General features: G+C 40.9%; 1 protein-coding gene across 1 annotated transcript in view; it reads right to left on the minus strand.

The window, feature by feature from the left end:
* tbkbp1 (TBK1 binding protein 1) overlaps positions 1–23897 on the minus strand; it is a 70417-nt gene extending 46520 nt beyond the window's left edge. Inside the window, exon 1 of the mRNA XM_014335739.2 lies at positions 23421–23897. The gene's annotated coding sequence lies outside the window, so the exon portion shown is untranslated. The remainder of the gene's footprint in view (positions 1–23420) is intronic.
* Between the last annotated feature and the right edge of the window lie 1442 nt (positions 23898–25339).

Consider the following 25339-nt stretch of genomic DNA (forward strand, 5'->3'; position numbering starts at 1 on the left):
TGGGGCGCACTGACAGAGGCGAGGCTGCCGGACACTGGCGCCACCGGGCCCTCTGACCACCACCAGTAGGCAACGGGTGAAATGTCTTGCCCAAGGACACAACGACCGAACTACCCAAACTTACTTTAAAGCCTAAACACCGGGTACTCCAAGGTGTTCAAGCAAATATCTACAAGAGCACAAACTGGTTCCTGTGAACTTGGATGTTGAATATACATGACTGAGTGCGGAATTAGATTTTTCTCATGCATGTCTTTTATTTCATACTATACTTTAGTGATCCTCTTCCAGGGCATAGACAATTACTTATTTTAAGAACACTGAGATCCATTTGGTTTAGTTCATTCATACACATCAAATACATTTGATTTGATATTTGTGTTCAAATATTAGAAATATCAAATAGTACATCACGTCTGACTATCTGCTGTATGCTCGTTGATCACAAGCACAATGGCTTCTGGGTCAGATTTTGCATTTTATTCTCCAAGATGAAAGTCTAAATGATGTGTTAAAGCCCTCTTCACACTTCCAGGAATTAAATTGTGGTAAAGAAATTCAAATCAGGGGTACCAACCCAAATACGTCTGTAGCATTTAGTATCAAAGGTTTGGGGGTTTTTTTCTCATTATTGCTCATGCTGCCATGCTCATGTTAGGCTTGTTTCATTTCTATTTTGGTCAGCTGTCCTCCAAGTTTAAACAACAATGTAGATAAGAAAAGCATGGGATTTATCTGAGGTACTGAGGAGTTTAATTTATTTTGTAATATGAAAAAAATATGTTTCTGTTTCAGAAACGGAAAAAAATAAGAACAGTTCTAGAATAGTTAAATACAAGGGATTTTCACATACCTCACTGAAGAGGTATGTGCCACCCTGGCTAGACCTCTTGCCCCTCCTTTGCTGCTTTGGTGGTAGAGAGCTGCAGGGCTGGAAGTCCAATCCCCAGTGTCTCCGGTCTCTGTGCTAAAGTATCCTGTCTCAAAACACTGAACCCCTCTGTGTATTAACTGATTTGCTAGCTGACTGAATGAAATCCTATCATCATATTTTCTTTTATATGATGAAACCTGCAGTCCTACCTCTTGCCCTGTGACAGCGCAAAAAGCTCCAGACACGTCGTTCCCAGAGCCAGATCAGTACTAAATATGCTGAGCCTTTTCCCTGAAATCATCAACAGAAGCACCTGAAACTGATGTCTGATTACTAAGGACTGACATTTAAAGGAGTGGAAAAAATACTATGTCAGTGTGATTGCTGTTAAAACTGCACTCCTCTTAGTGTGTCATAGTTGTACTCGTGTCATTATGTATTATGTACTGTCTTCCTGGTTAAGTGTTTCTTGAAAAACATATTTGATTTTAATGAGAAAAATGACGAGGATAAATGAAGGATATCATCAAAAATAGATGTGGTAAAAATCATGTTTATTTGGGAAGCTATGAAAGGCTCATATTTCTAGATTTTGCAGAAGCAAAATTTTAATGAAACCTGAAAAATGCAAAGCTTTACCTTAAATGTGGCCCTCAAATGAATAATACATTTAGCTAAATGATGCACAGCCACACAGATCGCTGGTTTCATGTGCTTTTTTTTATAGCAAATATTCATATTCACAACAAATCAAATGAATGATTTTAAAAGCAGCAGCGGTAACTGGAGACCTGCCATAATAAATTAACACAAGTCTATTTTTTTATGACTGTTGGCTGACTAACATCTATGTCTGTTCAATAAGCTGCTGTTGCTGTGTGATGTTAAGACTGGAACTCCATGTACTCTTTAAACACGTGCGTACTACACACACACACACACATATGCACACAGCTCAGCCTACGTCATGTGCCAATAAGGTCCACATCCAAGCACACCTACAGAGACACGTCACACATGCATGATGAATAATGCAAAGCACTTATACAGCCTGTTGGTGCAGGAGAAAGACACCAACTCTAACAAATGACGTTCTGTGCCATGCCATACTGCTCTATGATTCATCACTGGGGGAATCAGCTGTGTATGCAGGCGGCCACAGAACTATCTGTGTGTACGTGTGCGTGTTTTTGTGTGTAAGTAAGGCAGCTGCCATTTGGGAGATTGATGGTAGGGGCAGGATGGAGACAATGAGTTGTGGGGTTTTTTTGCTCTCTGCTCTCTGTTTTCTGTCAGCTCCATCTCTCTTTTCTCTCATCCTCTCCTCATCTTTCTTTCCACCGAAGCTGAAACAAATAGTCAATTCCTTCACCTTTCTCTTCCCACCACCACCACCCTGTCTTTCCTCCTTCTCTCTTGCTCTTTCTCACTGTCATTCATCCATCTTGGTATTCAGCAGCAAAGTTTATCACAGCCCCCCCACCCCCCAACCCACTCTGAGCGAGTTAAAAAAAACCTTTATCTTGACTTTGAATGAGAACTTTCCCCACAAAAGACATTAATCTCCTCATTATTATTATAGCCAATCCAATACTTGGATTCCCTCACTCTGAAATCTGAGTCGAGCTAAGCTGCAGCCCAGAAGCAAAGACAAAAAGACAGAGAGGGTGAGAAAAGAATGACTTTTCTTTTGGGGCTGCAATTAAAGTCCTGCCTCCTTTGACCAACTTAATGTAGCCTCCCCATTTAACCACGACCACACACGCTCACGGACACATGCGGTGTACATGAAGTACACTCACACACACGCTGACACGATGACTGAGTCGGATGACTCACGAGTACTAGTGTGTTTCCCAGTGAAACAAAGCCTGTAATTTGGTCTCAGCTGGTAAAAAGCGCATTAAGGAAGAGAGCACAATGCTTTGTCTCGTTGCACAGTTGGCACGCCAGCAGGCTGGAGTGAAAGATGGCTGCTCAGTAAGATGAGATGCACAGTATGATGAGAAAATGTGACAGAGCTGTCGGTGCAGTTAGCCTAGAGGTCAGAGCAGGATATTTAAAACTGTGCTGAATGTTTGTGCCACATTACATTAGTAATATTAGGGCAAAATGACAATATAGGAAACATATTGCTCATAATAATATACCCAGAGCGAGTTGTTGCATGACTCTCTAGCTTTACAGATCCACCATCCACTGTAAACGGAGTAGTTTCCAGATGCAACTCTTTCACAAAAAATCTTTGTGTTATATCCACCATGTATTTCACAGCAACTGAAACTGGTGTAGACATACCAGCCCATCTCGCTAATGCACCAACCCAGTGTGTCGCACACTGCACGACCGCCAATCTTAGCTATATATAAGCTTTTATAACAGCGCTAAATAGAAATTTTTTTTTTTTAAAAAAGTAAAGAAAACACGACTGAAACACCCTTCAAATATGTTCAAATATGAGTGTTGATGTGGCATAGTTTGTCCACCAGAGGGCACTGTGCTGCTTCCTTGTTGGTAACACAGGTTTGGGACTCCACACACAAAAACCAGCTAATCCAGAGTGTAAACGAGCAAAAATAACTACACATAACAAATTTTAGGAAACTCTGTCCATGTTGTGTGTCTTAAAGGAAAAAAAATATTGGCTGTATTTTTAGATCACCAAAATACTGGTATCCCATATACCAGTAATACTGTAGCTATATGTTTACTATTAGTTGCTTACCACAGCTATTCCGTCATCTTAAAGTTTTCCCTAAATCACTTCTGTTGTGTATTGTAAGCTTTTTATTTATTTATTTTTAAACATTTTTTGTGAGCTTTAGCTGTATTTTTTCTGTTTTTGTTGTGTTTTCTCCAGTTTGTGCTGCTCTTTTTTTTTTTAAGTTGCATTGCGTACACACATCTTAAAAATCTATTGTTCGGGCTCGAGATGTAATTGACAAAATAACATATTTACTTTTATGCCATAAGAATAAGGATAGGGTTTGAGTTTTGGCTACCAAATACAAAGAAAGCTAAAACTGAGGCTTCAAAATTGTAATCCACAAACCAAACATGGTTCAGATTACTAAATAATCACAAATAAATAAACAATAATATTACATGAAAAAACTTGATGGATGGATGGGATATCTATTTACCACATATTAGCAATATTAGCAAGCCTAAGCTACAGGTCCTTTCAGAATAAAAGTCTCTAGCAACCAAGCAGGAGGTGTTTTATGTATATGCATGTTTGTTTATTTGGTGTTTAATAGCCTCTTAGTCCAATCTTATTATCAAATGCCAAACACTGATTAGCTTTGAGCTTTGAAGGGCACAAAACAATGAACGTTAAGATATCTTCTTGCTCTCTGAAAACCTCAGACGGATATTTTTCTCTTCATTTTCTGACATTTCATGGACTGGAGAATCAAACTTCCTTTTTATTCATGATGAAGAGGATTGAGTTTGTTGCTGTCCTAATTTTGTGATGAAGCTTTTTAACTTATGCCCCATCCTCCATGGGATGAGATGGCTCTCATGGTTTATTTAATAACATCTCATAATCATTACACACATGGCACAGTGCGGGTTTAGTTTTGTGGCTCCTTGCAGTGATGCCGCAGTTGTTGACTCTTTTAAAACTTGCTGCAAGGGTGGATTAGGTGGCGGGGAAGACGCTGTAATGCAAAACGGTACAGCACTGCAAAGCTTCACAGCCTTGTAGTGGAAAGCAGCATCAGTCAGATGCCATCACACGTTCGTGCATACATACATTAACTCCAGCCAAAGGCCTTGACAGCTCAGATCATTCCAGCGCCAGTGGCCCTGACTCTTACTTGGATCCCACTTTTGTCTTGTTTTCCCGGCATCTGAAGGCTTGTTCGCTTCACAGAACATCACATCCTCCTCCAGTATGTCTGTTCTGCTGTCATACACTGACTAAAAGACTGACTGATAGTTAGACACACACACACGTATGCACACAAATGCACACAAATATGCTTAAAATGTAAAAATATGAAAAATGATGGTATGCCAAATATGCATGAGAACGAGAAGTAATGCAAACAGAGCAAAGTGGAAAAGTCACTGTTATTTTCAGTCATGAAAATGCATTCAGAATTAAGACCATGTCTATTTGGATATCAATTTTTACCCTACTTTACTAAAATTAACTTCTCTTTACTGCATATTTATTCATGGAAATTGCACAAAAAACCTGAACATATTTAGTGGGCATATCCACACAAATGCATCATAAAGCACATAAAGCACCGCCATAATGTGGTTTTAACAAGTTATGGGCTTATCTGAGGAGAGCCGGAGCCTAAAATTTTATTAGAAATCAACTCTATTATATATCCACATTATAACGCATTCATATCCAATCGTACCCCTCAGCAAATACGCAATCTACTACACTGAGCTGCAAAAAGAGAGGTTGATTCCAACCGTGGCGTCCATCATTTTAAGACATTAAGATCTACGAGAGGCTGCTAAAGACAGAAAATATAACCAAGTGTTTAATTGGCTCTGAGTGCTGATGTGACAATCTGTGGCTCCTGATTAATTAGAAGTGCATGCTTCTGCTGCTGCCACTGCTGCTGATGCATGTTGGATGAGTCCAGAGACAAGATGATGTGTGAGGGAAAGGAGAGCAGTGGCTTGGATCAGAAAGAATATATGATAAACACGAGCGATGCATGCACTCATGATGAGCGCACGTGGATGAGATCATGAATAAAAAATACCGACAGCACATACGTGTCCCCTGTGTGTGTTTTACAGCAGCACGTGTGCCTCTTTGTAAGGTGTGAGTACATTACTTTAATGAAAGTCACTGTCCTTGGCAAAGGACATAGCCGCTCAACCGCTGAGGGCTGCTCTCTTTTTCACCAGTCTGTCACACACATATACACACACACAAACACACACTTGTTTTCATGTCTTAGTGGGGACATCTGATTGATATAATGCCCACCCTAGCTCCTTACCCTAACCCTAACCATCAGAAATGAATGCCTGAACCGAGCCCTTACCCTGAACCTAACCATAACCTAACTGTAACTCTAGAATCACATTTTCAGCCTCAAAAATGCCTTCAAATTCTTGAGGACGGGCATTTGGTCCCCACAAGTGCCAGTTTCTGGTGCTCACAGAGATGTTTAAATAAACACACACACACTGCAATATGCGTTTATCTTTAAATGGCTTTGTGAGGATATCCACTTACATAACAAACGTTAACAATTAAAACTAAACACCTGGCCCAGACCTAACTAATGTAGTCATAACATCAATCCAAAATAAGTCATCTCAACCAGGCCTTTGAAGATGAGTCAGGAAAGGAGAACCAACCAAGAATTAAAACACACACACGCACTTTAAACCAGGCTCTGTGATGCTCTCTTTTGCGTAAAGACTAGAGTACTGCAAGATGAAAAGGTGAGCGTGTGTACACATGCATGCATGTGACTGTATGTAGGGGGAATCAAAAGATAGTGGGGGGGGGGGGGGGGGGGGGGGGGGGGGGACGAGTATGTGCAAAGGAAAATGTACTCAAGGAACTCTATTGAAGTCTGAGGGGATAGTCCAATACTGGGAGGCCAAGACCAGATTGCCAGCTTGCAAAACATGCAACTGATCCCCACGGTCCCAAAAGCCAGATTATGTCGAGTATTTAACTCAACATAATCTAATTAACCATTAAAATTTCAACTGCTGAAATTAAGCTGTGTTAGGTCCTCTCTCCTCCATCTTGTAACTCCTCTCGTGGTAAATCAAGACTTATTTGTTTTAATATACAGTGAACTAATTTTACCTGAATTCTTTTACCATACGGCTTTTACTTTGCTTGATGTTTGAAGCAATTAAGGGAGAAAACTTGGTCGGGTATGTTGGTTAGGTAGCACCCTTAAACTACATTTGAGCAGAGATACCAATTAAACGGTGGCATTTCTGCTTAAATATCAGCTTACATCTCAACTATAAAATTTGTTTCAAATCAATTTACTCTTGATCACCTAAACACTTAATCGGCTGTTCCGTCTTGTTTTAACTCTTGAGAAGTGGATTGTTTGTGGCTGCACAGTGGAGGTCAGTAGAGGTCTACAACACCAATGTAGCCATGTGTAAAGGCCACTAAAGTTTATCTAAATGTCACATTGCCACAGTCTAGAACACACGAGTACGTATAATAACTGAAAGAACATGCATCAGATAAAAGAGACATTAGAGCAAATAATGTAGACATAGTGTTTTGAAAAGCCCAGAATAAAATCCATGGAAGTGTGAGTGTGTTACCTGAATTTTTAGGAATTGCTTTGAAAACCTTTTCCATCTGGACTCTGTTTATATTTGGTTGTAGAGTTTTGATCTTGGACGTCCCACACATCCATGGAAAGCCAGAGGGAGGAAAAACCCCAGCGGCGCCCCGTTACAAAACTGAGCAGACATCAATGATATGACACTGATTAAGTTGGTGTTGGGGTGGAGGTGGGTGTCATATACACAGCAAAAAAAGCCCCTTTATGAGACTTGTCAGTCGGATGAGCACAAAGATACTAGCTGATGTGGCACTGAGATCAGCTAATATGACAGAATGTCGCTGAGATTTTTTTTATTAGCCAAGGAAGCTATGAAGCTGCTATGACAGAATTTTTCTGTAAATTTCAAATGAGCAAGTGAGCAAAGTTTTCTCATTTCTAGAGCAAATTAGGAAGTATTTCATCAAACAAACTTGGGGATTTATTCCGATGTTTGAAGCCACCATTTAGGACTTGGTTATTAGAGAGACTTGATGCATCTGCAAACACAAAAACTGTGATGCATCCCTTTTACTTTGCTGCACCTCTTTTAGAGTCAGTGCATATTATAATTATATAAACTAATTTTCAAATATTCTTACAAAATTTAATCCAAGTGCTCACAAAAGCCCCTGAGGTGCTTTGAGGAACCCTGCCTCTAAATCTGTTTCTCCAAGCAGCATACTCTTTGCAAATCCAAACCATACGCTAGTAAGCAGTCAGTGGAAGTAAGCACAATTTCGTCTGCCATTATGGCAAGCAAAACTTTCATCTCACTTGTACACTATCCATGTGAGCTATCCATGTGTCTGTGTAAGTCCCCAGCCAGCTAAACTGCAGAACACACTGAAAGCCTTACCAAAAGGGTTGAACTACTCCATTCTGCGCTTGCATGGAGTGCATTTCAGTATGGATGGGATCCAACCAAAGTCATCAGTTTCAGCCTCACGTGTCTCTCTTTTTCATTCTGTGGATAATAAAGGAGGTATGCATGCACCGGTAGTCACCGCACGATTGTTGTTTGATAGGAACAGGCGTCTGAGCTGCCAGCGGAGTGACAAGAACAAACATATGAATGACAGAAGGCAGTGAAAAATTCACTGTAACTGACTTGAGGGAGCTGGGGACATGCGACGCTTGTGAAGGATAAAGGACACGACTACAGTAGATTACAGCACAGCTGATTGGATGAATAAAGGTAGAACTCGGAGGTAGAACTCAGAGAGAAGGGGCAGGGAGAGATGATTAAAAGAAAAGAGGCTAAAGGGGTTTGCAGCCTGTGCCATGCTTTCTGTTTAGAGGTAGAGGTAGGAGAACTGCATTCGACAGCCAATTATTACACTCAGACAAAGGCGCAACAGCAGACTTGTTAGGGCACTGAACCCATATGTTTCAGTTCACGTGTCTCTCTCTCACACGTGTAGACCAGCTTTAACTTAAGACGCACCATTCACCCAAGCAAAAGGAAAGGACTGTGCATCTATTCTCTAAAGATAGTAACCTTCTGCATAAATGTACTAATCCTCCAGCTTTTGTCATCTAGCTTTAAGTAAAAAATGCTTAGAAAGGTGGCGGAAAGGGCTTCGACTGAATAGCAACAACAATAAAACAAGGTGATATATGAGGAGAGCAAAACAGTCTTCATGGATTTTGGATCCAAAAATCTGTTTTCTTTAGTCACGCGGGATTACGAGGCGGCGTGTGTATGATTCACGCAGCTCATTTCCAACCTTCTTGTAGCATCTACGATAGCGCTACCGGTGCAAGTCGAGAGTTTCAGATTTGGGAGATATTATGTGGAGTATGAAGAAAAAAAATTCTTCCTAATTTTCAGTACTATTGTGTTTACTTGCAATAGGACATGAATTCACTATGTCTTTTTGTGGACAGTTCATCTGGTTATTGGCTTTCAGTACCACGGACAGCAGCCCACTCAGCAAACAACACAGTCAAGGCCTTCCTACAGGAAACAATGCTCTTGGACGCTGAATAGATGCAATGCTGTTTCTATGAGACAGTAAACGAATTAGCCTGGATTCACAGAATGAGCTGTTTTTCCAGATTTAATCCTTAATGATTAAAATGACTGCGGTGTTACAGTTTTGTGGGTGTCAGTCTTAAACGGTCAAGTCCATTTAGGAAATATTACAAAAGAAAAATTACAGTGGCAAACCACTCTCTGTCTTTTGACAACAATTCAGCTAGGTTTTGATGCTCAGCAGATGAAACTGGAAATACTGGCTCGGATATCCTTATTACGTGCTGCAATGTAGGCACCTAAAAATTGGCTGCTGAAGTCGTTACACTAGTGGATTGGATCCTTTCTTTCTGATTTAATTTGAGATTGATCAAATATTAATTATAATTAATCATACTTGTGTGTTTTTTCAAGGTTGAATATAGTAGCAACCACGTATAAATACGGTATTATTGGCTAATATAAGTATTTTCTTGGCTGTAAACAGTTTTTGTTTTTATTACCAGTAATTTTGTGCAAGTTTATAAGTTTAAAACTGTGTGTGCTGGAGTCAGTGCAGTACATTTACCACTTCAAAGGATCCCTGAAAACCCGAAACTATTATATTATCACTAACTTCTTTACTATCTTTGATTAATCAAATAAATAATCGGCAATAAGCAGTTCCTCCACTGGACGTGTTAAGAAGAAAACAAAGCAGGTTATCAAATAGTTCTCAAATATCAAATAGCCTACATTCTTTTCACACTAACAGCCACTAACTACACTGACATTGCGGGCATTAGCAGTATTAAGCATGTCTGCTGGTGTGCTGGGGTGCGTTTGTGTGGCATACCCCAAAATTCTGACTGATCTCAAACATCAGTAAAGCTGTTTATTTTTCATAAATCGAGGCTGTATTTCCTTTGAAGCAAGGATAACTTGACACATGAATGTGTGATGAGTAGATCATTAAAATGTCACTCGTCGTTTTTCTGCATATGCACCTCTTTTTTTTATTTCTGTATTTTCCTCGGAAAAAAACTTGTAGTCACTTGTAGTCACGTTGTTAATAAAATTAAACGGAGTACGGATTCCAATGAGGGGGCGCTCTTTGATCTCCGACTTAACTAGTAAATCCCGTTCTGTTTATTATTTCTTCTTTCTTCTCACAATTCTGGATGTGTATGAAGTAGATTGAGAGACGTTACATACCTGGGAGGCATGATAAAAAATTGACTATATTATTAGTTCAGGCAGACCACAAAGTCAATCTCAGCCTGCAGTCCCAGCAGATCAGCTGATCGCAATACCAGCCAACATCAGCTGATAGTTTCCTTTCTGTCCAGTTGTTAATGTTTCATTTAATTGTTTTACTTGCTTTAGCCTGCCTATATTTGCTACTTTGTCTGCAAGCTGCTTTGGAACCCACCAGGGCCTCATTTATGTCATGTCTTTTAACTTTAATAGTGGGGTTGACTTTTACTTTTGGGGGTTTTTACTGTAGATGGAACAGGAATTGCAGATTAGCCATGAGCCATATAGAAGACTGAAGTCACTGATCATTAGCAGACATTCATCTCCATGCTCATACCTCTTGTTATCAGGAGATTGGCTCAGTAGTGCCACTTGTGGTCAAGAATTGGATATGTGATTTTAGGATAACCCCCCCTGACCTGCACTGGAAAACTAACAAGCACTGTTTTTGCTGAAGGTCCAAACAGATCATTGTGCTTCCGCTCAGTCTTCCTGTGTGACCTGCGTGTCACTCGATCTGATGCACACTGTTTGTCAGCTACATATTTATTGGAAATCTATGTGCTGTGGCTGTGCTGTGCTGAGAATCCAAAGATTATGCCTCAAATGAAATTATTCTTTGTATCCTCAGAGTCAGTTTGATGACATTTTGTTGGTCGGATCCGTCTCCAGCCAGAAGCAGGCATCTTTCCTCTGATAGAGGTTGTCAATATGCCTGACTGCTCTTTTTTTTCTTGGCTTGAGTAAAACAAAATCTGACATACTTGTGTACAGACTGAAAGGAAGGTTGTCTTCGGTTTTGAGTATATATGTGTGTATACGTCTTTAAAAGGAGATGAATAAAGTCGCAGCAGCAGCAACATTAAAACGGCAAACATTTTCAGAGATGTCAACAAAAAGGCATACAAAGCACTGGTGGGGCATTCTCATAGTGTGAGGAGATATTTTTAGGTGCACCAGACTAAGCTTAGGAAGTCCTGTAACGAGTGACAAGCAAGTGGGTAACCTGGTTTTACAGAGACACAAAAAGAATCACATGAATCCCCAGTGAGCACGAAGACTCCAGGCCCAAAACGGACTTTCTACCTCCTTCCCGAACAAGGATTTCTCAATGTCTCACACACACACACACACAATCCTTTTTATGCCTCTTTTGCTCTGCTTTTACTACAAGTCTCTGTCACACAGCTGATCTGGTCACACACACCCATACACACAAACACGCACTAACAGCATGCATATTACACTACATTATCCCTCTGTTGGTTGGCTTGGTGCCTTGAGTGGGCAGAGAGAGTGAGTGGTCACATTACACTACTGTTACATCACTCCTTCAGTCTCCTCAGCAACCAGGTGTCCTCCAACAACAAAAGCAACACAACCGTGTTATATCATCCCTGCAGCTGCAACACAATGTTCAAGGTGTTTTATGTATATCTATATATATATTTATTAAAAAGTCATTCCTCGTTATCACCTTCCTGCTCTACTGCTGTGCAAAGTCTTGGTGGTATTTGGTGCAGTCAGTGGGGTTTCTGCTGAACAATGGAGAAACAGTTGTGACAGGGCAGTGGGAGGTGTGAGGTTTTTTTTCTTCTTCTCAGAGCAGCAAATACGAGTTTGAAAGAAGTGAGGCTTGAAAGAATATGGTAAAGTGACTCAACCAAAGCCAAAACTCTGATTGAAAGGAGAGCCTCGATGCAGGTGGGCTGCCCATGGCTTTTACAGAAGCAGGAGTAAAGAGAGAATCAGTGGTCACTTTCTTAGCCCACAGATATTACACCACAGTTATATAAAAACATTTTGAAAAAGGTCTTTAGACAGAGAGCAAAGTGAATTCATACACTGCATTTTTTTTATTTCAAGAGAATTGATTAACAATTCAAAGTAGACTGACATGTGGAGAAATGCAAGGCTTTCTGGTCACATTGACCTCTCCCATCTGTTACGGATGGTTTGATTCTTTCAATAGGATAATAGGCCATGTCAAAAAATGGAAATAATCTCAAAGTGATTCCTTCAACATGACAGTGAGTTTAATGCACTCAAACAGACATTTGCATGACAGCTGTGCAGCTAATAAACCTGCAGGAACTCTGTGATGCTATAATGTCAATATGGACCAAAGTCTCTGAGGAATGCTTTCATCACCTCGTTGTACAATTTATTACTTTTGTAGTTTTAATCAGCTGTTATATCTAGTATGATAAACTCTTACACTGACATGGCAAGGTATTCAAGTGTTCAGGCGACTTCCCTCAGTATCTCATCTGAACGACTTTATTTGGATGTAGAAGCTGAAATGGAGCATTTCTAAATGCCATTAGCATTTTTCACAGCTCAGTGGACAATGGACAGCTTGGATAATAATTCCATTCACTCAAGTTTGGATAACAAGGGGACGGGCTGTTAATATCTGAATGTGTGACTGCTTAGGGTTTTTGTTTTTTTGCCTTTTTGGACTTGAACTTAGCAGTCAGCACTCATAAAACTGATGCCCATGTCTTTGAAATTATCCCAGAGTTGCATAAAATTGATATTTCTCTCAAACGTTTATTTCCAAAAAGATTTTAAACCACAACATCAAAGTATTGTAATAAAAAAAGGACATATTTATATCTGTGTCTCCAGATTTGTTTGGGGGTTTTTTGTTGTTGTTTTTTTACCTTTTTGTCTCCTGAAGGTAACCAGGAGGTCGCCTCAAGAGGATTTATTCCCTGAAATTATCAAAGCTTTGTCACCTATATGTTCTCCAGGTGTAACAAGTTGTGCAGCTTTTTCCACTGTGTCATAAACCTGATTAGTGAAATCTGAGTGGATTTTGAGGCTCATGGGAACTGTCTATCACTGGCTTAACATTACTGCCTTTTTTATTTTTTGCTTTTATTTGGATTAAAAAGAGACACTTTGTGCTCTGGAACCAATCACCGTTATCAACCGTACTTCAAAAGAAGCCTCTTATGTCTGTTTTTATGCAGGTGAGCCTGGGGGTTGTGCTTAATTGGATTTTGGTGCTTTCTCTATTAAAAATGATTAACATTTAGTCACCAGTCGTGACTGGTTAGCATCTTTCGGAAATGGTCATTATCTTAGCTCAAAATGATGACTGTTAGAAAATTCTATTTTCACAGATGTCAAACAGAGAAACCTGCTGCAGTGACGTACACAACTGAGTACCTGACTTGCTCTAGCCTGCAATACTTTGACTTATTTAACAGCCAGGCCTAAATAAAGACATCAAATGAAGAAAAAAAAAAAGGCAGGACACACAGCAGTTAGTGGCAGTGCTTCCCTGTTTTTTCTCCCTGTCTCCTTCTTCCTTTACCCCTGGTGACCCTTGAAAGCCATCCATGAATATTCCGTCAGCCAGCAGGGCCTCTGCTCTCTCTTTTCATTTAGTGATTCAGTCAGTAAGTAGCTTACATAAACGTCCATATTTATGTATATGAACACATAAGTGAGTAGATCCTCCCAGTGAGCTGACCCAGGGGCAGGAGTCACTGAAAGCTAAAGTATGGAACAGTGGCGAATCTATTGGAAGAAAATGAAATAAGTTTTGCATAAATTGTCTATCTGAGAGTTATGTCGGGACTGTTTGTAGGCAGGGCGCTTCCTCGCTGTGTGTGCGCATGCAATCGGTCTAATGTTCGCTGGCCACCAGTGATGATACTGCAGAGTGAGACAAACGACCTCATATTCCTAAGGCTGAGCCCGACTCTCAGGTGCTGAGTGGAAACTACAGCATCATCAAGGTGCTGAGTGAACAAAGTGGATTATTAATTGCAACTTCTATGTGCACCATTGTCTGTAAAAAATAAACAATTTAAAAAAAAATTCTTCCTAGCAACAAAAAAGCTTAATGGTGACATTGTTGACGCCTGTATTTTGATTATTTTGAGTATCTTATGCCTGTCAAACTGTGTTATGTTTTGCATTTTTTTAAATAGATTTAGCTAAAGAAATGGGAACAAACTGTGTGTTATTTTGACAGGTTGCTAGGTTCTTGCCAAGTTGTCAGTTATGTGTAGACATAACACAATTCATCCCTTTGCCATTTTTATGCTTGAATAATTTATAGGTATTGAGATCTATCCTGTCTTCCTTCTCTCACCCCAACCGGTTGCAGCAGATGGCCCCGCCCCTCCCTGAGCCTGGTTCTGCTGGAGGTTTCTTCCTCTTAAAAGGGAGTTTGTCCTCCCTTGCTCATAGAAATCATATGATAGTTTTTCACTGTATGCATTATTGCAGGTTCTACCATACAATATAAAGGGCCTTGACGTGACTGTTGTTGTCATTTGGCACATTATTTTTTTTTTTTTTTTTTTTTTTTTTTTTTTTTTTTTCCTAAATGACATCAGAAACAGCAGTATGCGACATTACGTGATGGCAGAGCTTCAGTTCATCCTTTGTCATTTTTTTTTTTATTTTTTTTTTTTTTTTTTTAATAAATAGGACAGGGGGAATGAATGAGAGAAAGAGGGGGAGAGAGAGAAAGAAAACCAAAGGGGAGAAGAGACGGTGAGAAGGGGGGGGAAAAATAAACAACTCCTGGGTCACCTGTATGGAGAAAAAAACAAAACAAACAAAAAAAAACAAACAGAGGAGACAGCAAACAACAAAGAGCAACATAATAATAGAGAAAACAAAGCACCATCACAATAAACTAGCTAGTCATAGATATCAATAGTTACTGAATAATAAACGATATTGTGCAGCACGCAAGATAGACAGCGCACAGTGTGCTTTGAGGCAGCAGCCAAGAAAGCTTTAGTCCGCGTCTGTGAATACCCATGTGTACACCTGTGTGCATACCTGTGTGGATCAGCATGCTTGCATTCCAAAGGTTTCTCCATGTAATGATCTGCTAGGGAGTGTGGGGGGGCCACAGCCCCGTCCTCCAGGGTGTGAAGCGGGTATGGAGGAGATCAAAACTCCAGACATCCAGAGGCCCCCAGAACACAAGAGACCACGGAAGACCAACAGAGGGGCAGCCGCGCCACTGTTCCAGTAAGAGCTGAGGAGAGTCCCAGATGAGGGCTCACTCAGCAGCCGCGGAGCAGAAGCCAGGGGGAGTTGCAGTGACGCGCCCGTGAGCTCCGCCGGCCCCCAGCTGTGCCTGAGTGACCGAGCCCCAGGCCGAGAGGCCGGGGGCACCCCACCTCCAAAGGGGGCCCGAGCGAGCCCCAGGCCCCAGGCCCCGACAAGCGGCCGCCAAGGAGTGAGCCGGTGTGTACCCGGACGCCCACCCCCAGACACAAAGAACCACCAGCACACCGACACCTGAGGGAGTCCGCCACCGGCAGGGGAAGTGGTGGTGGGTGGAGATAGGCCTCCAAACCTTGGAGGGCCTGAGGTGTCCCCAGAGAGGTGGCGTCTGATACCCAACCTGACATATAGACACAGACATACAGGCACACACAGACACAAACATCCATTCCCACCCTCATGCTCTCATGTGCACTCACTCCACACTCAACCAACGTGGAGATAGACATAAAGAGACGCTGTACACACAATCACACTCCCCAAGCGTACTCTACAAACCGGGTCTAGGTACCCTTGCCCCTGGAGGGGGGAATTGCACCCAGACCCAGGTTTTGGCACATTATAAATAAATTGAATTGAATTGAATTTATAAACCACTATAAAGAAACTATAAAGAAATGGGAAGGCTCAAGACTTTTGCATGCCGTGCACCGTGACTGTTTGTGCCTCATTTTGCAGCAATGTCGTATCTCTTGCCAAATAACCTGTTACTGTTAATCTAACAATGCCATCCATAAAACGAAACCCCTATAATTTAACTAATGAAATAAATTGACATAAATCCACAATTTCCTTTTGATTAAATGTTGGGCTGTAAGTGAGGCCTGAGTTTGATCAAATACGTATTAACAGTGTGGAACAGAATGGTGTTAATAAAGCTAGAGAAAGCTGCAATAATCAATATTTTTAAATTAAGAATCGATCAAAGACTTAATTCAAGATGACAGCAAAGGCCAATAAATTTAGGAAATAACCGCCTCATTTCGTGGATAATAAACATTTTATTATTCCAGCAGACCTCTGAGCTGTGATGCAATCCATTTACATCAATTCTACGTCATCATTTTGACCTGACACTCAAATTAATTCTAATTCATTAGAAAATTATTCGTTGTCATTAATCCCATCTCCCCGTGACATCCCCTGAGGTGAGAACATCATTAACGCTATCGTCGAAGCTGCAATAAGCCAACGCAGGCTGTGCAAGCGTCACGACGAAAAAGACAGACGTGCAATAACAGTTTGTGCCGTCCTGATGCAGCCGATATGCAGTGAACACTCAGCTATGAGAGGAAATAACGCATGCAGTGTCTTAAATTAAATCCTGCTTTTGAAGCCAATCTAAAGAGCACAGCGGTTAAACACAAGCAGCTTGTCACTCACAGAGCAGAAAGCTGGAGAGGCCAAGGTCTTTACGACATTAAAAAAATCCTGCATACTTGCTTTAGTCGAATTTTTGCCAACTTTTCTTTCTTTTTTTAAAGAACACGACTTTCTGTCCTTTGTGTTATGTTCTGTCCTTTATTTGCTTGAATGGCTTCAATCTTTCTGCATGTTTTTGACTATTTCAATGCATTATCATGTCAGAACTGCCTTTTGAAAGATCTCGTTTGCAGAAGATGATAACGACAGTTATGCTTTGTACGAAGAAGACAGTGTGTACTGCTCAGCGTTGTCACTCTTAACGTGCTGACAGCTCCCAGATTCAGTCCAGCAGGGCGGCAAGGTTCAGGGAAGAAAAACAACACAGATTTATATAGAACAATAAAATGACTCATCCAACTATCCTCACAATAAAAATAGCAGCGTTAATCATATGTTAAAAAATCCAAACTGTACATGTTTGTGTTTAATGACAAGAACTGTTGGTGTTAATTATTACTCTTGTCTGTGAGGAGCTAGAAGTTGTTAAAGAACTAAAAAACCTCAATGCCGCCTATGACTTTAACACTAGAGAACACTTTGTATTCATAATGTTCTAACATTAAGCTCTATTGGCTTCTTTTAGGACACAGCTGCATACATACCCCAGCTCTTCATTTCACTGCCTGTCAGATCCTTTAGTCTCTCATGTACTTACACTAGAGCCAGCTTTTGTTCCTAGTTTTGTATTCTTCGTGTACTTTGGTTCATTTCAGTTACCTGGGCTCAGCTCACTGTGCATTAAACCTGCCTGTTCTGCTCTCCAGCCATCTCCAACTACTGTCTTCAGTCTGCAGCCACGGACAGCTAGCCAAGATCATCTGCCAATACAAATGAACTCATAGCTCTCTTTTGTGTCCTGCTGTTAACCAACACAGCACTCAAAAAAGAAAAAACACACACACACAAACCTTGTCTTGAGTAGTTTCACAAAGGAAGTATTCTATACCCACCAATTGTATAACTCTGCATTGCAACTCTTAGTTAAACACAAGGAGTTCTTTGGTGGCACACGCCAGGTTACAGCATCGGCAAAGCGGGATTGTAACTCCTAACCTTTTTTTCAATGGGGTGTGTTTTCACCCAAAGTGTTTACATAGTGTTAGACAAGCAGGTTTTACAATATAACAGTGGTTGCAGACCATGACATGACCTAATCACTGCCTTTGAAATGGTTTCTTTGGAGAGAGAGATCAGATCTGTCAACATTTGTAGTCAGCTGCTGTCTTTAAAGCAACTGTGATGCGTCACGATTGCAATAAAACATCAATAAGAGTAGGTCACCTATCAGTCTGCTATCAGGTTGTAATTGAAAGGGGTCAAGATGGCCATTACGTTCAATCTGTTTGAGATTAACTGTCATAAATTGGCAAAAATCAGGAATCTGTTGCCATCTGTCGCGAATCTGTTGCCAGTTTGAATTCAAGTTCTGCCAGATTTGAAACAGAAATTCAAAAATCTTCCACAAAAACTCACGTAGTTCTTTCAGGGCAGCAAACTGCGAAATGACACAGGTGCTCAGCAACCTTGTTTTTATGTAGGAATATATGCAGAAAACAAGCAGCTGAGTGGAATCACTGGTTGCAAAGAGATGCCCTGAGTTGCGGTCTTTAGCATTGATTTCAATGTGTTGCAAATCTCCAGTTATTTGCAATGCTTTGCCAATCTGTCTAAGAGAGGTTGCAATGTATTTAGCCATTGTGTGATCGAAAACGGTCGCCCAGTGGTTGCAACACCCTCAGTCTAAACCAGCAACCGCAAAAAACTCAACACAAATGTCGGGGAACTGCTGATTTTTTTCTAGTCACGAAGAGGTTGCCGTGCTCTGCTGTGACTGAGCCATTAGTGCCTGAACCTAACCCAGATAATAAGTCCAAAACATAATGGTCCAAAGGAAATGTGAACCACAGTCTCATAGCAGATAACCTTATGTCACCAGCACCTCTCAAGCCTCCTGAAGTTGATTTTGTAAGTCTCTAAAATTGGGCCATAAAATACCTCATGCATAATGATGAAACACAAATAGCATCTGATGCAAGGTGATTATGTAAATTCCCTGGTGAGAATGCATTATTTGACCTGTAGTCTTAGCTAGTTGGTTAGCACAGTTGCCTTACACGCCGAATAACCTACCCCTAGTGGTGGTACCTAGTATAAACAGGAGGGTTTTGTCCCCTCCACTGTGGTGACCCATTGGGAAATAAGGATATGTACCTTAAATAGACAATAGAAAGAAAATACTTCCTACCTAAAAGTGCTCTGCACAAGCTTTGTGTATTTTTATGTCGTGATTTCTGCAAAGGAGCTACCCCTATAATTGGAGCTCCACTGACCTTACACAATATCTCCTTTTCAGGTCTTAAAGGGTACTACTTCATATGTGAGAAACCCTCTAAAAATCCCTTTGTGCTTCCAAATGATGTGTTGCATGACTAAGTTCACTTGGAGTTTGAAGCAGAAATACTTGAGTCAATCAGACTTCTGTTCCCCACGCCTTATCTTTCATTCAGGCCAACAGCATGAGCCTACATTACAAGCATTACATTTATAAACTTGTAGCAACCAAATTACATTATTTGTCATGTGGGCGTCCATCTATAATATAGTGTGTGAGTGTGTGTGTGTAGTGTTGTGTAATATAAAAGTTGCATTGATTTTATTCATTTATGTGAGTGGCAGCTTTTAGCTTTGCATAATTGAATTAACATCATGAGAATCGTGTCTGGATGAGAAATTCTTCTAATGATAACAGAAAAGCAGATTTATGTTTGCATGTCAGAATCTTAATGCGCACTTTGCAGGAAAAAAACATCAGTGATTAGCAGAGCCCGAAATGTGCCACTGACAGAGCTGAGCAGACCTAATAATCGACTGCGTTTCTCTATTTTGCAAAACTGAGGCAACGATTTGAAAAGCATTTCTTTTCCAGAAGGGTTAAATGTTAGACCTGCAGAGCAAATCTGCTCTTAAGATTCTGCGTATTGCAAAGGATGTGATTTTTCAGATTTTGCACCCTGAACGAGTCGTGCAAACGGCAACTGTTTCAGCTGTGATTCTCGTTTGCTTCGGCACGTTAATTCATTCAGCACAGAAAAACACTTCCTCTGTGCAATGAAAGGTGCCAATGTTCTCAGTGTGATTGCGTCAGTAACCACTCCTTCCACACACACACAAATACACACAAACACTGTCTTTAAACACATTACAGGAGTTACTCATAGAGCAAGCCTCAAAGTCGGCCGGCACCAAACAGCCGCCCCTAAAAAAGACTTTGTATTATTAAAAAATGATATAAACACTTGACGGTGTGTCTCACACAATGAAAGCTCAATCCCAGAGCTGGGGATGCACACTTTCCCCTCAAGTGTGTCTAAATACAATCAAATAAAACACAACAAACCCCAAAATAACATATGTAATATTAGGTGTAGACGGTGTCCTCGGTATAAATCTAATAATTTTCTAAACAAAATCTGTCTGAGAGGCCATTTCCTCATGAGAGTAAACTCACTGGCATACTCTAACCTCACTTCACAGCGCATCATGTTTCCAAAAAAACAGCATCAACAGCACTCATCAGCAAATAACAAAGTACATTATACAACAGCTTCCAGCATGGAGGAGCTCGCTGCGATCCAATTTAAAGCGTGGAGGGAAAAAAACATGATTAACGAGGGCAGAAAAACAGCAAAACAAGCCCGGACCCATGAGGGACGATACAGCAGTACAGTGGTTATGTGATTGGTGATTAGCAGGTAAAGTTATGATTCACTTACTTAAATTAGCTCCCTCAAAGGCGACCCCCTGGGAACTGACAAGAAGGGTGGGATGAAAGCTGAAGTGGTGCTAATCAACTGAAGTCTGGAGACCGGTAAGATCTGGCTCTGTAGATGGATGGGAAGCTTAAAGTTAAGCGTTCTTAATGTAACCTCTTGACCCCTCTTACAGGCCACTGCAGAGGCACTGACAGTGACTGACAGATTGCGCATGGTGCTAATTATTAAGGCTATATGAACATGTGAAATAATGACTCGGATCAGGGATGTTAGTCCCAAAAGAGTGATTAGATATTCAAGGTTTTCATGGTCTAGGCACTACTCCTTCATGCTCAAATGTTCGCTTTCCTCCTTGTGCACCTGTGTACACGCTATGAGGACCGTGAAGACAATCCCAACTGCCTTTCAGCACGATGTCCCTGCCCACTCTTGAGAGAATCCTTTAAATATTCACTCTATGCAAAAACATTTTGTGTTTGTCATAAAAGAAAGACAAGCGACTTCAAACTACAATATAATTTAATCTAAACACATCCTGAATGAATAATGATGAGCAGCATACTGTGTTACTCTTAGTTAGTCTGTAACATTTTCGTGGGAATATCAAGCCGTTATAGTTTAATATGGAATTGTGAGTACATGATGGGAGCAATTTTTTCCGATCTTTCGATGTTAAAAAAAAATCCTTAACAAAGTTTGTTGTTACAGAGATCTGGGTTGTTTTTGGCACCCATACGTCAAAATTTGGGGTTATTAAATTGAAGTTCCAAGTTGTCTTCCTCAATTGTAGCTATTTTCTCAGAAGTTAAAAATTTGAGATTTGACCTAATTGGATAATAACCAGACATTTTAACTTTTGGATAGTAAAAGTAATAAAAAATAAAAATAAAAATCAGGCTTTGATGATCTTGACCTCAAAAGTTAATCACTGTGAAGCTCAACCAAATCACACCCGGGGTAAACTTTTCATACAAATCCATACAAAAAAATTTGAGTAAATTTGCTAACAAACACACCAAAAACAAACCACAAGGACCAAAACAAAAATTATTTTGTGCATTGACCCTGCACAGAGGACACGGTGCTTTTCTGCTGTCTACATGCTGCATCTTTGTACTGTCACCAGGGGTGCCCATGATCTCCATCAGGCTAAGAGATTTTTTCTCCTTTTCTTGGTTGTTTTATTTTTTGAGGGCTTTTTGGGCTCCGTGCAAGCATGTCTGCAACGGTTGCATATCCATAAACTTTTACTCAGGCCAGCTGAATAGCTACACAAACAAACAAAAATGCAAAACCATGAATTCCACGTCAGGGGGTAGATTTGGAGGCATAAACACACACCTAAGAGTCAAGTCTTGGATCCTGTTCAAGTATCACATTCCTTCATTTTTCACTTCATGCTTTGGTGTGATTTATACACCAAAACAACAGCATTTTCTCCAACTTTAATTAAACACCTCTTACAAATCTCCATTTTCTTGGTTTCCACTGTGCCATTTCCATCTCATGTGCAGGAGTCACATCAACCCACATTCATACAACCAGGAGATGCAGCTTAAACACAAGTATCTGTGTCTATATACCAGGCTGGACGGGTCCTGGTCAGCTAGCTTGTCCATTACTTTGCTTCAGATTCAAATTTTAAGCCCTTTCAGTTTGGTGAACCACCGGCTTAAGCATCAGCAATGGGTCAAATTCTTTTCTATCTACAAAATAGACAAAAAATGTGATACTGAGTTACTGACGGTTTACTTCAGTGATGAGTGCGCTTTGCAGTTAAACAGACACATTTATTTTGGAGACATCAGCATGAAACTTGATAGATTTTTTCCCCAGTTCACACTCTAGCTATTACAGTCAAATTCTGTTTGGAGAGGCGAATACATGGGTGAAGTTCTGCTCTGAGATTTTTCTTAACCCGTGGCTGTTTTTCCGTGACTTTTCCATTTTTCTCGAACACATTAACGAACCACGAAGAACAGCTACATCCATACGCGAGTGTTTCTATTCCACGAGAAAAGGGAAAGTCTTTGTTTTCCTTTTCACCTCCTTCTCTCATTTGTCTTTACTTAGCCGATGCGCACTGTTTGTATTTCACAGCCAGAAATGCTCCACAGACTGCTTCTACAATCCAGTGAGCACACATCCCCCTTCAGCACCAACAGAAAAGAGAAAGAAAGCGTGGCTTTGCGAGAACAGCTTGCATATTTTCAGTCTGAAAATGTCTGAAATTCCCAAATATTCTCGCAGGGTTTTAAGAGGATAGTTATGCCTGCAGTGAAAATATATAGAAGGCTGTGCAGAATTTACTGTTTTCCATAACTCTCCTAAGTAGCAATATAGAGTGAGAAAAGCAGATTTGACAACCACTAGCCAACAGATGTAGTCTACACTTTGCTGACCGCGTTGAGCGCGGAGCACGGAGCTGAAGTTGAAGCTTGCCTGCGGCCAGGGGCATCGCTCTTTGTGGTGCTGATGTTGCCAGAGAAGCGAGCACACGCGTCTCCTTTAAGGAGAGCTACGCATCAGCTGTAGGCAAATAAATTGCGCGTATAATAAATAAACACAGTTGTATGCTGTATTTAAAAAAAAGAATAAAATCTTAAATCCCCGTTTTTCTTTTTTCTTTTTTACACGAGGCGATCAGTGCGATGACCAAAACATGGCTGTGGTGTTAGACATGCAGTTTGCTCTCTATCTCCAGCACACACACACACACAGACACACACACACGCACACACTATGTCCGTCACATGAAAGCCTTTGCACGGTTTGCATAAAAGAAGACAACTCACGCGCTCCCGTTGATCGATCCGTGGATGCCATCGCTGGAGAGAGTGGGAAGCGGGGGGACAGCACCCCTGGAAAAGCGTCCTGTTTCACGGTGTGTCCGGTGCCCGGGAAAAACCCGCTGGCCGCTCCTGTAGTCCTCCTCCTCCCGTGCTCCTGTGCGCCTGTGGCAGGGATAAGCACGTCTCCTGTAGCTGCTACTGTGCAGGACTGAGCATCACATCGCGCACCGTGGAGCTCCACTAGTGTGGGATGATGATGTCGCGGGAATAGCAGCGTTAGTTTCTCCTTTTAACGAGAACATCTATGTCTCCTGCCTGAGTCACCCTGCATTTTAGAGGGAGAGCTAAGAATCTGACAGCAAACTGAGGCAAACACGAACGTTATAACACTTCGACCCTGTAGTCCAGACGCATTAAGTCCTTACAGAGTCCCCAAACAGCAGAAGGGAATGAGATAAAAGCAGCACATAACGGGACTGAAGTGTTATTTATAGCGCATGCTTTTTTTTTTTTTGCAAACAATTCAACAGCTTACATTTAAAGCCACATGGCTCCTGCAATGGCTACATCCTCTATACATGAAAATTATTCACACCTTCTGTTTTCAGGGCTGTGAAGAAAAAAACGCTGCTTGAACTGGCACTAGTGCCAACTAAGCTAGATGAAGTGTCAGGCACTGGAAACACAATTTCAAATCCAGGTCTCTGTCTGATTGCTGCGTCTTTTACATCTTTGACCCTCATATAGATAATTTGGGTCAGTGTCCCACTTCTGAAATGGGCATAACCTCTGCCAAGAAGGAGAAAGTGCTGTTTCATTTGCACGTTTTATTTGGGACTTCCAGCAGTAAATCTTTTATAAAATTGTCTTTCAGTGCACAAAACGCGTCGTGGTCCACTTAAAAATTGATGGTGTATTTGCTTTGCAGGCTTAGGTTTTTATGTTATTGGCTAGTCCTGTGTAAAAATGTAAATAATCATAGAATGCAAAGAGATACTAACTGAAAATGTTGCAAAGACAATGTGTCAGATGTTGAAACTAACAAATGACATGATTTTTGTGCTCACGTTGAATTTGATACCTGAAAAACATTTCAAAGTTGCAGCAGAGCAAGTTTACCACCGCGTTGCATCACCTCGTCTTTTAACAATCCCCTGTGTAAGAGTTTGTGAACTTGGAACATTATTGGACTTTTGAAAGACACTGTTTCCTATTATTACTTGATATAAGTTTTCATCACAGTTAAAGGCCTCCTGTGTCATATTTTGAAACAAAATATTTCATAATGTGTGGCATGATTTCAGTGAGTGGCAGGATTGGACTGCAGGCAGGCTAAATAAGCACTTTTTCACCCTGTAATGTTTAAGGAATGTAGTTTGGCTTTATCTCCATGAAATAGTCCTTGAGCAAAATAATACATTGTTTTCATAGATGAATATATTACTCCAAAATCTGTATCCAGCCCTCCCTCACTCCTTTTTATCCAGTTCATGTTTGGAGTGGGGCTGGAGCCTATCCCAGCTGTCATAGGGTGGGAGGCTAGGTACACATAAAGACTCAATCATTCACACCCACGTTTATGTTCAGTGGACATTTGTGTCTTTGGAATGTGGGAGGAAGCCACAGAGAAGTGCAGGACCTGGCAACCACTGCACCACCATGCTGCCCAGAATTTTGTGGTGTGGTGGTTACCTATGCTGAGTGCACTAATGCCACTTCATTACTATCACAGACAATGCGCCCAGTCTTTGCACTCACAACATGTTCTGTGGGGTCTTTCCTCTTCAGCCTGAAGGGTAGGACGTCCCTGATTTCCAAACAGCACATCAGACTCAGATCTCTCAGACAAAAAGCAGTTCATGGATTTTTTTTACTTGGATGCTAACTGTGTTCAGTGACAGTAGTTTCCACAAGTGTTCCTG

The sequence above is a fragment of the Haplochromis burtoni genome, unplaced genomic scaffold (genome assembly GCF_018398535.1).
Source record: "Haplochromis burtoni strain Fernald_Lab_line unplaced genomic scaffold, NCSU_Asbu1 Contig_6, whole genome shotgun sequence".
NCBI lineage: Eukaryota > Metazoa > Chordata > Actinopteri > Cichliformes > Cichlidae > Haplochromis > Haplochromis burtoni.